Source organism: Platichthys flesus, chromosome 5, assembly GCF_949316205.1.
Source record: "Platichthys flesus chromosome 5, fPlaFle2.1, whole genome shotgun sequence".
Taxonomy (NCBI): domain Eukaryota; kingdom Metazoa; phylum Chordata; class Actinopteri; order Pleuronectiformes; family Pleuronectidae; genus Platichthys; species Platichthys flesus.
The window spans coordinates 15,442,038-15,455,760 of record NC_084949.1 but is presented as its reverse complement, the minus strand read 5'-3'; positions in this window follow the sequence as shown (position 1 = coordinate 15,455,760).

The following is a 13,723-nucleotide window of genomic DNA, read 5'->3' as shown; positions in this document are numbered from 1 at the left end:
TGGACTTTAGTGTGTTTGCATATCATTTGCAAATGTATTTAATCTGGCTCTCCATTTTCAAAGGGCCGAGAAGTTCACTGGAGCAGATGGAGTCTTAAAAAAAATAACACTGGGTTGCGCTGATACCAAAGTAACCTGCTACAAAAACAATATTTAGATGGTCAATTTCGATTGGAGAGTGTTCAACCCGCATGCTCTCTGCCAAATATCAATAGAGGTTTTTAATTTTTGTTATAATTACCTTACTTTTTACTTTATTGGATTTCAGTTTTGTGTAAGGCATGAATATACAAACTGCAGTTGTATCTGGCTTTTATCAAAAATAGTACTTGTATCTTTTATTAACCTGTAATACCATGGGCCATTTACTTGGAAAAAGAAATGAACCACCAGCCATGATCAGACGCCAAAATCTGATGTTGCCTTTTTGAGGGACAAAGCCTCATTAAAGGTGTAGTTGACTTAGCGACTAATCACGTCAACATTAAAGCCAAATGACCTACATATGTACATAATGTACATATTTATACTTAACTACTTATATCTGTTTTGTGTAGTCATAAAACAAATTGATTGTTGACCAGCATTATTTCTCCCTGGTTATAGGAAAGCTAGATAGCAATATGGATGTAAATCCTCGTGCTTAGGCTGTTGCATCTCATCTGAACCGGGTGCAGATGTTCAGGCTCCACTTGTAATCACTATTATTCATGGCCTCCCAGCCAACATGTGTGCCCTGTGGTTAATATTGGCAGGGCCTGGAAATAAAGATGCAGAAATCTCTTTTCTTGAGAAGACCATCTGCAGAATTGTCACCTCCATAAAAATTCCTATATCAGTAATTGCAATTTACACTGTACCGCCTAATGTTACTACCTCTGAATTTTATTCAGGAGTCATATTTTCCGGACATCCACTGTTGGGTGAGCTGCATCTATTTGGGTTGTTTGCAGTAGAACGTCCTGGGACATTCAAGAACAAGGTCTTGAGATAGACTAGCTGGAAACTGTATTCATCCATCTACTTTTTGTGTTTTATCATGCCCTTGACCTGGTTTCTGCAGCTGCTCTTTTGTTGTGCTGATTCCATTTTAGCACTTGTTGTGTAACCTGGAGAAGGAGCAGATCAATGGGACGAACAGAGCAAACTACAGTCTTTCAGAATCATTAGAACTGTAATGATATCTTCAGCTCTCTCCTCGCTCCTGCTGTTTCTTGTTCTTGCATATTAACATAAATATTGTATTTATCTTACATTACAAGAGTTTGTATACTCATGTGCCATTTGTGATTTTTAGGACTTTGTGAATCTGTTTTGTTAACAGTTGGAGCAATGACCTCACAAATGATCGTTTGAATATGCAAACACCATATTCAAAACTGTGTCAAAACCATTATCTCTTTGTAAACAAATAGGTGTTAAAAAAAACACATGAAGCAACTGACTGACATAATTAAAAAACACACTGTGTTAAACTTAATAAATTAAAGATGTGTTTTGTCTCATTATTGTTCATTTAAGTTTCCTGGTTTCAGAAGTAAGAAGGAGAATTAAGGCCATATGAAGAAGATAAAATAATGTCATATTATTATTAGGATGAAGTTGAAATGTTACAAGAATACAGTAGTAGTATAACGAGAAACAAGTTTAATATCACAAGAATCAAGTAATAATTTAATGAAAAACAATCATAATATGTCTATCTTTATATATTATATAAAATCCTAAATCCAAATTAAAAGCTTTAATGTTATGACTTTATTCTTACAAATTTACCACTTCAATCTCTAAATCTGATTCATTTTTCCTTTGACTGGCCCTAATGCTCCGTCGTAATAGAAGTGAAGATTCAAATTAGGAGGTTATAACTTAGGTTTCAAAAACATGTATGTTAACTCCGAGTTCTGCCCTTTTCTCCCTCTCTAACTCCGCTGAGTGCAGTTTCTGTGACGAATAAGACTGAGAGAGACTGTTCACCGGAGGCCCTACACACACACACACACACACACACACACACATACACACACACACACAGCAGCCACCTGTTTGCCATGAACGAAGTCTTTGTGATTGACACAACCATCTCATCTGCCTTCCCCTCACGCACTGTAAACACCGCGGTCCAAAAAGCAGTGACCTAGTCTGTTTGATGAGAGCACATCATAAACCTGATTTTAAGTGTTCCCAGAGACGGCATTTGGAATTTAGACTTTTTTTTTCCAGAGCCGGAGTTGGAAATCACCTCAATCAAATTTGTTCCCAGCGGCAAATTACAACCGCCATCACTGACTCACTGCTCTCCCCCTCTGATTTACTTGTCCTTCGGTTTCTTTATCACCCTTTTATTTATTTTTCTCCAGTTCTCTGCTTCTTCTTCTCATCCTTCCTCGATGGCTCTCCGGCTCAGGAGGTTTGTTTTAACATCTATCAGCAGCAGTCATTTCAAGGATAAAGGAATCGCAATCATACCAATGAGCTACATTTCTCAGCGCACATTAGCGGGCTCACGCTTCTCAGAAAATCCCCCCGTTTGAAAAATGATCACCTCGCCACAGTGAACAAGGTGAATCGGTTTTCCCCATGTAACAATGTGTCAGAAGGGTTTTCATATTGTTCATCACTGCTGTGCATTTAATTAGCAGGAACCCATCAGTAGTGACGTTGATGATATGCACCCTGCAACACCACAAAATGTGTCATATTCACGAAAACACATTTAATTGGAAGTATTTGGAAAGTCAATTAAAATCAAAGTGTTTAGAGCGGTTGATGTAAATGTATGTAGGGTTAGGGTCATGTTAATGTAAGATAATTGTTTGATTTTGAAATGGTGGTGTTTTGTATCTTTATCTTTCGGAAGGAAAGTAGAGGATTTGAAGTGCAGCTGCGGGCTTGCCTGTTGGCAGCTGTATGCTAATGGCTCGCCTTGTTTGTGACTTTGATCAAAGCAAGTCTTATTCTGGTCAGTGCTCGGCTCAAGGCTGTCGCTTATCAGGAACCTGGTCGAAAGAGGGCATCGAAATAAAACCAATTTGGTCGCTGTTATTGACAGACGACTCTGGAAACTATGGGAAGCTAAATGTTAGATGCTTGGACTTATAGGTAGTTTGAGCAGGTTTCAACAGAACAGGAGAAAGACACAAACACAAAGATAAGGGTCCCACGACCGGTGAAGCACATGAAGTGATTGTCGCTGCGTCTTCCCCTAATCACTTCGGTTCTGTCACTTGCTCTGTTGCACCTCCCTTCAACGACTCCCCCCTTCCGTCCTGATTTCTTTTTCTTTTTTCACTTTTTGTTTCCAACCTCTTTCTCTTTGAATCCGTTCTTCCCTTCTCTGTATCCATTCCCCTCCTCGCTCCCTCTGTCTCCCTCTCTCCTCCCCGCTCTCTATCTTTCCTGCCTCCCTCCCTTCCTCTCCACGTAGGCTGTGTGATATGTAAATGCGCAGACAGCTGCTCTCGTTCTCCGAGTTTTGATTCAGCCGTCGGTGTAATTAACGGCCCCGCGAACTGTGACTCATCCCAAACTAGGTGAGAGCAGCTCTATCAGCCCTAACTTCCCTCTCTCTATCTCTCTCTCTCTCTCTCTCTCTCTCTCTCTCTCTCTCTCTCTCTCAGACACAGTCGTTGGTTATTACTCAGGCATTTATGGAGACACTTGCGCACCTACGCCTGTGAACTACCTCTGAAACATTTGGGGGTCATCTCCAAGTGGCGGGCTGGTGCATTGCATTACACGCCCCTTAGGGTCCTTCCCAGTTCCATCCCGTCATCGTCCCCCTCGTCCTCCTCGTCCTCTCCTTTGTCTTTCCGACTCCACGCTGCAGTAACTTCTCTGCTCTCTTGCCCTCTCGTTCTCTCAGAGTCCACTTATCTCTTTAATAGGGATATCAATTAACATGGGAAACTGGGACCCCAAGGCCCCTCAGAGAATGAATGCATGACTTCTTAAGCCACTCAGAGACAGGGTACAATGCGCTCATCTCCTCCTTTATGCTTCCTTTTCCTATTTTTCTTACAGCGAATATATATATGCACTACTATCCATATATTATATATATATAATTCTGCATAGAAGGGATGATTCTTTTTTATTTGTCTATCGGTCTTCCCGAGTTTGAGCCACTGGCTTTTTATACAGTCGCAGAAAGTTTTCTGCTATTTTCTTTTTATAATTTGGCAGGAGTTGGCGAGCGTCAGCCGCAAACCTTTCCCTGTATGTGGCAAACACAGACCCTGTTTTGACAGCATGGCAGGTGTGCCGATTTGACTATGGTAATAACTATCAAACTCAAGATCCAGGCAAAATGACTTCAAGTGCTTCAAAACTAAAATAGCCACACAGAAAGCTCAAATATAGCTAGTTATGTGTTATAAGTCATATGTAACTACTTCATAAGCATGCAATTAGAGGTAACAACATACTTAATAACACAGGAACGCATTTCAATGGGTTTAATTATATATGCCAAGGGGGTTGTGTTTTCAGCTCTATCATTTGTTTGTCTGTTTATTTGTTTATAAGCAAGATTACACAACAAATTTAGATTCAGGAAACTTTGGGAAAGGTGTGTTTAAAACAGGGAATCATGCATTCAATTTGAGTGGGGACCCAGGAAATTATTTCACATGTGAAATATGGTGTTTTTCAACATTTTAGCCATTTTCACAGAGAGTAATTAATGGACTTTGAGGGAAAAAATATCTGCCATATTTAGGGAACTGATATCTATGAGTGAGTGAAATTCAGTGCAGTGTGGTTGAATTAGTTGGAGCTGTTTGGCGTTGGCAGAAATTTGCAATCTACTAAGAGCTATTACAGTTTTCACAAATAAACTACTGACCTGATGAAGATTTCCAGTTGTTGTTTTTTAACTGCTTTGCTTTGGGTCATCCCTTGCTGCTGGAAATAGAAAAGGATAAGTGAAAACGTGGCACAGGATGTTTAATGCCGTAGGGAGCGAGGATCTTCATCCTGTTTTTCATCATATATAGATTGCGTCAACAGCTGCATAGCAGGCTTTCACTCATGTAAATGAGGTACTGAAAAGAGAGAGAGAGAGAGAGAGAGAGAGAGAGAGGCGTGTGGCAGGGCTCAACCCTCATAATAAAAGACATCTTGTGTTTTCTGTAAAACCTGTTCAATGCAACAAAGGCATGGCAACCACAGTGGGCTCCACCAACACATGTCCAACCTTCACACTGTTATCTTCCAGCACAGTAGACATCAGTGAATGCACTGGTACTAAACAGTGCATGGTAGTCAATGAAGTGCAGCAAGACGCAGCAGCCGTCAGAGGAATTCAGAACACTATGTAAAGTAAGCATACTGTGATTCTTATTTTATAAGAAACAAAAGAATGAGCAATGAGAAAACTTTGTGAATGACTCGTGGTCCAACGGTTTTAAAGAGAATGAGTTTAAAATGGATTCTGTGTCCCCAGAGCTACTTAACCTCGTCTGCAGCGAAGTTACATTCCGCCGGCTCCTTGCACAAAATAAACAACAGAGCGTGTAAGTGCACCTGCCGAAAGTCGTTCACTTCAACTTAAATCATTGTCTGTTCCACTTAAATCTGGCCTGATTACGTGTAAGCCCACTGTATTTGCTCGGAAAACCATGGCGAAAGCGCCAAGCAATCCTTTCCACCACCTCTCGAAGACATTCTGACTTGTTACAGATGAACTACAGATAATCATGTGCTGCAGTCAGCCATGACAGGGTGATAGTTAGGTAGCACGAACAAAACCAGGACCCAGGAACTGAAGCATTTGAATAATTCTAATTTGTCGACCTGGGCTTTTTCTTAAAGTAACATGTCCAAGGGCCTTTTTTAAAGAAGACCTGTGTAACAAAAAACTTTGATCAATCTCAAAATCGGAGCAGTGAACTTGAATGCAGCAATTGAGAAGAAAAAGGAATGGGTAACCCTGAAATATGCAAGTAATATTAGCCACATGATATAATCCAGGTAGCTAACAGCTCATTTTGAAGGCAATTGCCAATTTGCCACAGGATTTAATAAACCATTACTGTCATCAGTATTCAACCCTTGGTTGTCGTACATAGATTCAACAATTATAAATGAAGATCTGAATGTGTTTACTTTTGTAAATGTAGTATCATTTATCTTCTTGAATTCTTTAAGAAAACACCCTTGATTCAGTCAAGAGTTGTAAATTTTAGTCGTGAATCAGCTGCAGCACATTCACAGACCATGTGTATATACAAGAGTTTGAGAAATGTTCTCAGAGCATCACAATGAACCGACAGTCACAGTTACACTTATTTTCTGCATTATGTCTTCTGAAAATGTATTTGTAGAATCTTTAAAAATATATATTATTTTACCGTATATGTCTGTTTGACTGCTGTTCTGTCCAAACAAGATCATTTCTGTTGTTAGAGAGGGTAAGATTTTTTTCATCGACTGCACTTTTAAGCTGCTGTCAGACACACACTGAAGTCTGGACATTTTCTTATAAATTCCCCTGAGGGGCCTTATGAGAGAATTAAGTGTCTGATTCAGTTTTTATGGACGATTTTCTGGAACTATTCCAGCCAGCCACGGCCCCTAGTGACATGTTCGGAAAATATCTGCATGAGTTACTGTGAGAAAAAAGCAGGAAAATTCCAAATGAGCGAGCGGGCCTGTTGATGACTAATCTAACACACCATGGACACGAAACTGGAAGAACAGAAGCAGGATACAGAAGGTGCCAAGAAGAAGAAGACCCAGACGAAGATGTTGGCTTGGAAAGAGCTTCTGGGGTTAAGGCCCAACGCAGAAATTCTCAGACAAGCCACAGGGACGTGAAGAGACTTTAAGAATATATATGTCAAGTCCTGCACCATCTGCCCCATTTGTTCTTATCACTTACTTTTTCTGGAGTTCATGTCTATGTCAGTAACGCATTACAATGCAAAGCTCAGAGGCCACAGTCATCAGGACGACTGATGCCTGCCCCTCCTCAATTGAAAGAAGGTATCGTAAATATTGTCTTAAGACTCCAAAGTGACTTGACCTCCCGGTGTGAGGTTACATATATTCTTCTATTTTCTGCTGTGTCGGAGCTTAAGGTCCTAAGGTCAACAATGAAGTGACATAATCAATGTCTTAATGGAGACGCAGTTGGAAGGTGATGACCTGTGGTAGCTGAAGAGGATATAGGCTAATATTAATGGCATTATTGATATTCGTGGTCATCTTGAGAGAGAAACAATAAAATCCCACCCCCACATCTCCCTCATCTCCCTCTGGTTTTCAGAATAAATAGAAAATGTCTAGAACAAGTCAATATGTCAAGAACACATTGTAAATGTTTACAGTAAAGTCCACATATTGACAAAGGATTATCAATGTCAACAATAATAGTGAATGAAGTCAAACCAAATCAGAGCAAGATTAGTGGAATTGTTAAGATTTTCAAAATAAAGGGGAAATGTTGAAAGTGTAAAAAAATAAAATATGGTGGATCCTCAAAACAAGTTAATGGTGCGACTAACAGATAAATGATTTGCCACGATTCCCTTTTTTTCCAATCTTGTTTCTCCTGAATAAACAGTTTAGCTTAGAATCACTCTACACTCCTAATGGTGATGACCACACTGTGTGTGTGTGCCAAAAGAGAAAGAATTCCCTTGAGGACATTTCATAGTGTAGAGTGCTAAAATTAGCAGTTTGAATTATTATTCAAAGTTGGAGTCAATTCTTGAAATTTCAAATTTTATTCTAGACATTCAAACTAAATAACCAAAACTCATCAGATGTTGTTCCTTACGCCCGCCTCTAATAAAAGTTTACGTTCACTTGATCCTAGTTCAACCAGTTCCTCTCGGTGTCAGCAAGTCCAAACCCTGCACACGCCTCTAAAACTTATTTGCTTTAACCAATCCAACTACTGAGGTGGTCATAGGGTAAATCACAGCCTGGGAGATAAAATTCAAAACCAATCAGAGCTGATCCCATTCATATCCATTATACTCTGAGCTGGATCGATCGTGACAAGGTCTGCAGCTCATCGCTCTGGGGCTGTCAACAGGGGAAGCCCTAATCTATAGGAAAATGGCCGGCCACCAGCCCCGGCTGGAGGAGGAATGTATAAATGAAATATGGATGTTTATCAAGCTGGATGAGATTTATTTAGATGTGTGTGTGTGTGATTAAGTGTTTGATGTTGCACTCTGAACACGATGTGAGCCAAGGGTTTATCAGATGGGAGGGCTGCATCTGTGTGTGTTTGTGTGTGTGTGTGTATCTGTCTGTATCTGCTTGTGTGCGTGAGAATGTGCATATGTGTTGTCTTGTCTTTTTTCCCCCCCTCTATGGTGTTTGAAATGCTTTTTTCTCTCTCTCGTATTTAAACCATGTTGCTCTGGTACCCCCTGAGCTTTCAAACCCCTGGGTGGTCGATATGGCCTAGTTTTTGTATTTCCTGCTGCACACAGAGATGCACACAAACAACTGGCACAAACACAATGCACCGTCAGCCCCACTCACCCACAGCGCACATACGCACACGGCACGACGGCTACCTCGTAACCGAATCGACAGAACACGTATGAGGGTGCTCTGTTCTATTCCTCATTTGAGGAAAAAAGAGACTGAAGAAGGAAAAGAGGGGGATGGAGGAGGTGAGAGAAGAGGGAGCTGATGATCGGGGGGGGGGGGCGGGGGAGAGAGGGAGGGCTGTAAGTATAATAATGTGTCACAGTATATGGAGCCGAGCCAAGACACACGCTGTGAATAATCTGTGGTGGTTTTCTGCTGAGCCAGTTGTTGTAGCATTAAAAATATAATGCCAAATATGTCCCAGTGTCTGGCTCCCCTTAATGACGACAGCCCAGGGGAAGGATAATTAAGACGGAGGGATGAGGAGTTGGCTTCTATTCATCTTTAATAGCTTTTCCTATAAGTTCGATTCCATTTAAATGTAAACGAAATCTAGAATTTACCGTGTGACGTTATAGGTTAGCGGGGAACCCAATTTAGTGCAAGCAGGATAACTAGTTTTACAAGCTTCTAAAAGGAAATGAAACTGCGCATAATAGGCGCCATTCAGCCTCTAATCTCAGAGGTAAGAGCTCTCCTTTGTCAGTTTCTTAAAATAACTATAAAACATATTATACCATTCTCCAAGGTCTGCGACTGTTACATACAAACAGTAAAGCCTGTGCAAACTCCCGGCATAAATGAGGCTGCATGCCAAACACGGACAAAGAATTTGCTCTTATTATTTTCAGGTGAATCACGAACCAGGATACGGATGGACAGATGGATCTAAGAGCAGGCGCACAGGCATTAGATTCATCACCTTGAAAATCCACATTTAGACCTACATCGTCTGAAGTGTGGAGTCCCAGAGAGTCTTAAATAAAGCGCTCGGAAGCCTGGGTAGCTTTTTTACAAAGAGAGTCTGGAACTTTAAATCCACAAAGTTAAGGTTTCTCTTTTATTTCTCTCATATACATCGATGACCTTTCTCGTGACTTTCATTCGGTCTTCCCTCTCAAGGAGGAAAGGAAAAGGTCGGATTGATTAACTGATTATCTCACTGACCAGTTGACTCATTGATTCACATATTGGGACGTGTCTTTTAACATTGACGCCTGACAAGGGTTTGATAGAGATCACATTGGATTCCAAAATACCCCACAGACACTTACATACATACATATATATATATACATACATACATATACAGATCAATACTCCAGCGTATCACAAAAAAAACACTCAAATGAGCCCACATACAGATACACACGGTAACACCGGTACAGAGATAGCACACGCACAACCAAACACACGCAACACTCACATTTCATCCCACATGCTCTGTAAATAGAGAGCAGGATGCTGCTGACATTTGGGCGCACAAACAAACAAGAGATGCTCCTAGAAAGAGGAGAAAGCAGGGAAGGAGGGATGGAGGAGAGGGAGAGCGGGTTAGAGAGACAGAGAGAATGGATGAAGAGAGAGAGAGAGAGAGAGAGAGAGAGAGAGAGAGGAAAGGAGAGCTAGTGGTAGGTGGACCAATGAAGTGGTGACTCAGGATTGAGATATGAAAAGAAAAGGTTCTCCTCCATCTCTCTCTCTTTCTCTCTCTCTCTCTCTCTCTCTCTCTCTCTCTCTCGCTCCCTTTTTTTCTCTCTCTCTGTCTCTGTACCTGTCTTTCTGGCTTGTGGACAGGAAAGTCGACCTGAGACAGCGATGGCTCTCAACCTGAACTCTGCCCCCTGCTCACTCCATCCATCCTCTCTTTCCCTCTCTCTTGTCCTGGCTCTTTTTCTTTCATGTGCTCCCTTGTCTTTGTGTCCTCATGCAGGAGGACACAGGATGTCTGCCACTCTTATCTTGTGAGTAGCAGGAGCCACCAAGGAGTCATGAATGCAGTTAATAAAAGATCGGATATTCAAGAGGTGGGACACGGACCTTCGGCCGGCAGAGTTTTCAATATGAAAGAATAATGCAAAAAAAGGAAATTCAGAAAAATGGTAATGCTTTGGTGAAATACAACTGCTGTGGTGTTTGACACTGTGGCCTCAGTTTGAATATGAAATATTACACATATTTTAGTCGCATTTCTGCAATAATATCTGTAACATTTGACCAGAGAGGTGTTTGTACTCAGTTAAGATCAGGCAGCTGTGGGAACCAGTGGCTTCCAGTGGCAGGGGAAGGGGAGTGTAACAGTTTAATGTTCCCATAAAAACGTCAGGCACGTGTTCACACGAGGCGTCTTCAGACGTTCGGTTCTTAAATGCCTCGTGTGTGAAAGCTCTGGACGTGTAGTTTGTCAAGCTGACGTTCTACATTACAATGCAACCATCTGTTTGCTTGGTGTCCTCTTGTATTTTTTCTTCAATGGACTGAGATGAGAAGCGTCCACATGTTGAGGCGTCTTTTCTCACCTTGAGTCAAGTGAGTTGACTCGAGTCGTTCTCATTTGATACGTGACATGTGTTGTCCTCTTCCTCCTCTTCTGTACAGGGGACGGATTTATTCCAGAAAAGGTGATCCATTTTTAAGGCACAGTGGTTCAATGATGCTGTGAGAGTATATGAAGTACAGCAAACACACAAAGTCTATCTTGATTGATTTGATTGCGTCACTCCTCTGTTGGAAGGAGGAGAAGAACACCCCCCTGGTTGTTCAGAAGAGGAGAGAAATCTTGCATATTAGTTGGAGGATGATAAATGGTGCATGTGCTGCAAACCACATGAGAGGCCTCCACCACCTGAGGTGCGTCCAGCTGTGAGCCAGGACGTCCCGGGTCATCTGGTGAAAGCACTTTTTTCTTTTTAGGAAATCAAAATCAAAATTGGCAGGGAAGTTGTTTAATGATTGGACATCTTCACACACACACACACACACACAAACACACACATACATACACACTTAAAACAAGAGAAAGGACTCGTTCCTCGTGGCTGTTAGCCTCAGGGCAGAGGATCACTAACTTTTTGTTGTATTTTGTGTTTGTTAACCTTGTACTTGACCTTTACTTGTGGGGACCTAATGATGTCTGACTCTTATTATCTTTTTCTGTATTATTAGTTTTACTCTGATTGTTTGTGATTTTTTTTTAATAGTTATATAGTTTTTTTATAGTATATAACTTTGTTACTTGTATTGAAAGATGCCATACAAAAATTGTTGTTGTGTTTTAAATTACATTATGGGGATTTGTCTTCCTATGGGTACTTAGGTTCAGGTAAAGGTTAGTGTTAAGCATGTAGTAACTCTGGTTGAGGTTAAGAGAGAGACTCCAGCAAATCAATGTTAGTCAATTTAATGTCCTCTGAAGTCAGGGAGACATGACAGTCTGTGGGCGTGTGTGTGCATGTTTGTGTGTCTGTGTGTGTGTGTGCGTGTGTGTCTGTCAGGTGCTAAATGTTCTGTAATGCTTACGTGTAGTTTGTGTCTCATATATTGACCTACTTGAATAACTTTTAGGTGATGTGGTATTTTAATTCAATCCTCTTGATCTGTCTCTCACTACTGCACCTCTGATCCCGCACTCTCTCTCTGTATCTCTCGCTTCATCTCTCTCGTTGTGTACCCCCCCCCTCTCTCTGTGTGTACCCCTCTCTCTCTCTCTCTCTCTCTCTCTCTCTCTCTCTCTCTCTCTCTCTCTCTCTCTCTCTCTCTCTCTCCCCTCCGGAGCTTATCTCTGTGCGCATCGTCAGCATCAGTTTGAAGTCGAATCCTGACAGCCGCTTCTCTCTTGTTTCTTTTTGTTCCCTCCCTCTCTCTCCGGTGGTCATCCCGTCTCGTTGGAGAGGCACAGCCGCGGATTAGTGATCTAAACGGGGGTAATTATTGATGTACTTTTGGGGGGGGGGGGGGGGGGGGGTGGGTGGAGGGATTGGCTGACCTGGATTGCCGCCCGTGTGTTGGAGCCGATACTAAAACGTGGCTCTCCTCCTTCTCGCACCTTTCCCTCTGCCCCTCTCTCTCTCTCTTTCTCTCTCGCTCTCTCTCTCTCTCTCGCTCGCTCTCTCTCCCTCTCCGCAGCTGAGTCGGGACCGTGGGAGCGCGTCTGATCGCTGCCTTCAACTTGGGGCTGAAGAGACACAGGAAACTCCTCGGGATTCTCCGTACACCGAGCTCTCATCCACATCTTCTGGTGAGCACTTTGAGAAAAAAGGAAAAAAGAAAGAAAGAAGTGTTTGCATGGAGGCGCTCGCTGGCGATCTGTTTCCGTGCAGCCGCTTCTCCTGCAGATTTTGAAAACCGTGCATGTCTGAACGATCACTTTATTGTCTTCTTTTCAATCGCACGCGTCTTTATGCACTGGCAGACAGGGAGACAGCTCCTTAGGCAGTGCTGCTCCACTGCTTCCTTGTAAAAAAAAAAAAAAAAAAATGTTTAGCCCGTGGCTGTAAAGTTCCCTCTTAATATGGATGGGAATTACACCGTTTGTGACAAATATCGTGCAGGGGTGGAGATAGTAAAATCCAGGGTGAGGGGGGAAGGGGGGGGGGGTGAGGCTGAGGTGAGAGGGGTGTGAGAGCGAGGAAAACATTTGAGGGATCCCTCGGGGGAAGCATCCCTCTCCTTCTTTATTTTCATGAGTCATTTTTATTGGTCTGTTTTATTCCTCTCCTACGATGATGACATTGTCTGATATCGCTCCGAAGCCTCTAGTTAATATGCTATTATTGTCAGTGCCATCACAGGGCTATCTATATATGTAGATGGCGGCGTCCCACAGTGTTGCCGGTCCGTGCTGTGGGCAGAAATCTTTCAGGGCCATTTGCTTGCTTTATTTTATTGTCCTGTTTATCAATTAAGCCCGTCTATAATGGAGATATCACACTTCCTCCGCGATAAAACATTACTCTCCCACACACCATCCGCCAGCATCTCACCTCCCACATAGCCACACTTGCTGTCCACAGCCCGATTATCTGGGTTGCCTGCCACCGGTTTGCGCTAATCGAGAGGCCCCTGGTTAATGTAATGACAACTCGATCTGTCGGGCTGCCCTCGAACGTAAACGCCTCGTAAGCGGTGTCACGGAGGGCGGATTGAGAGGCCGTGGAGGTTGTCTGAGGAGTTTGCCGATGTGTTTTATTGGCCGTGTGCAGGATGGGGCCGTCACGTCAAAGCGTGGACTCAGGAAAGTGTGTTTCTTTTGCTGGGTGTCTATGTGTGTGTGTGTGCTCTGCTCAGTCATGTGCAAGGGAAGAAGAAGTGAGCAAAAAGCAAAAGAGAG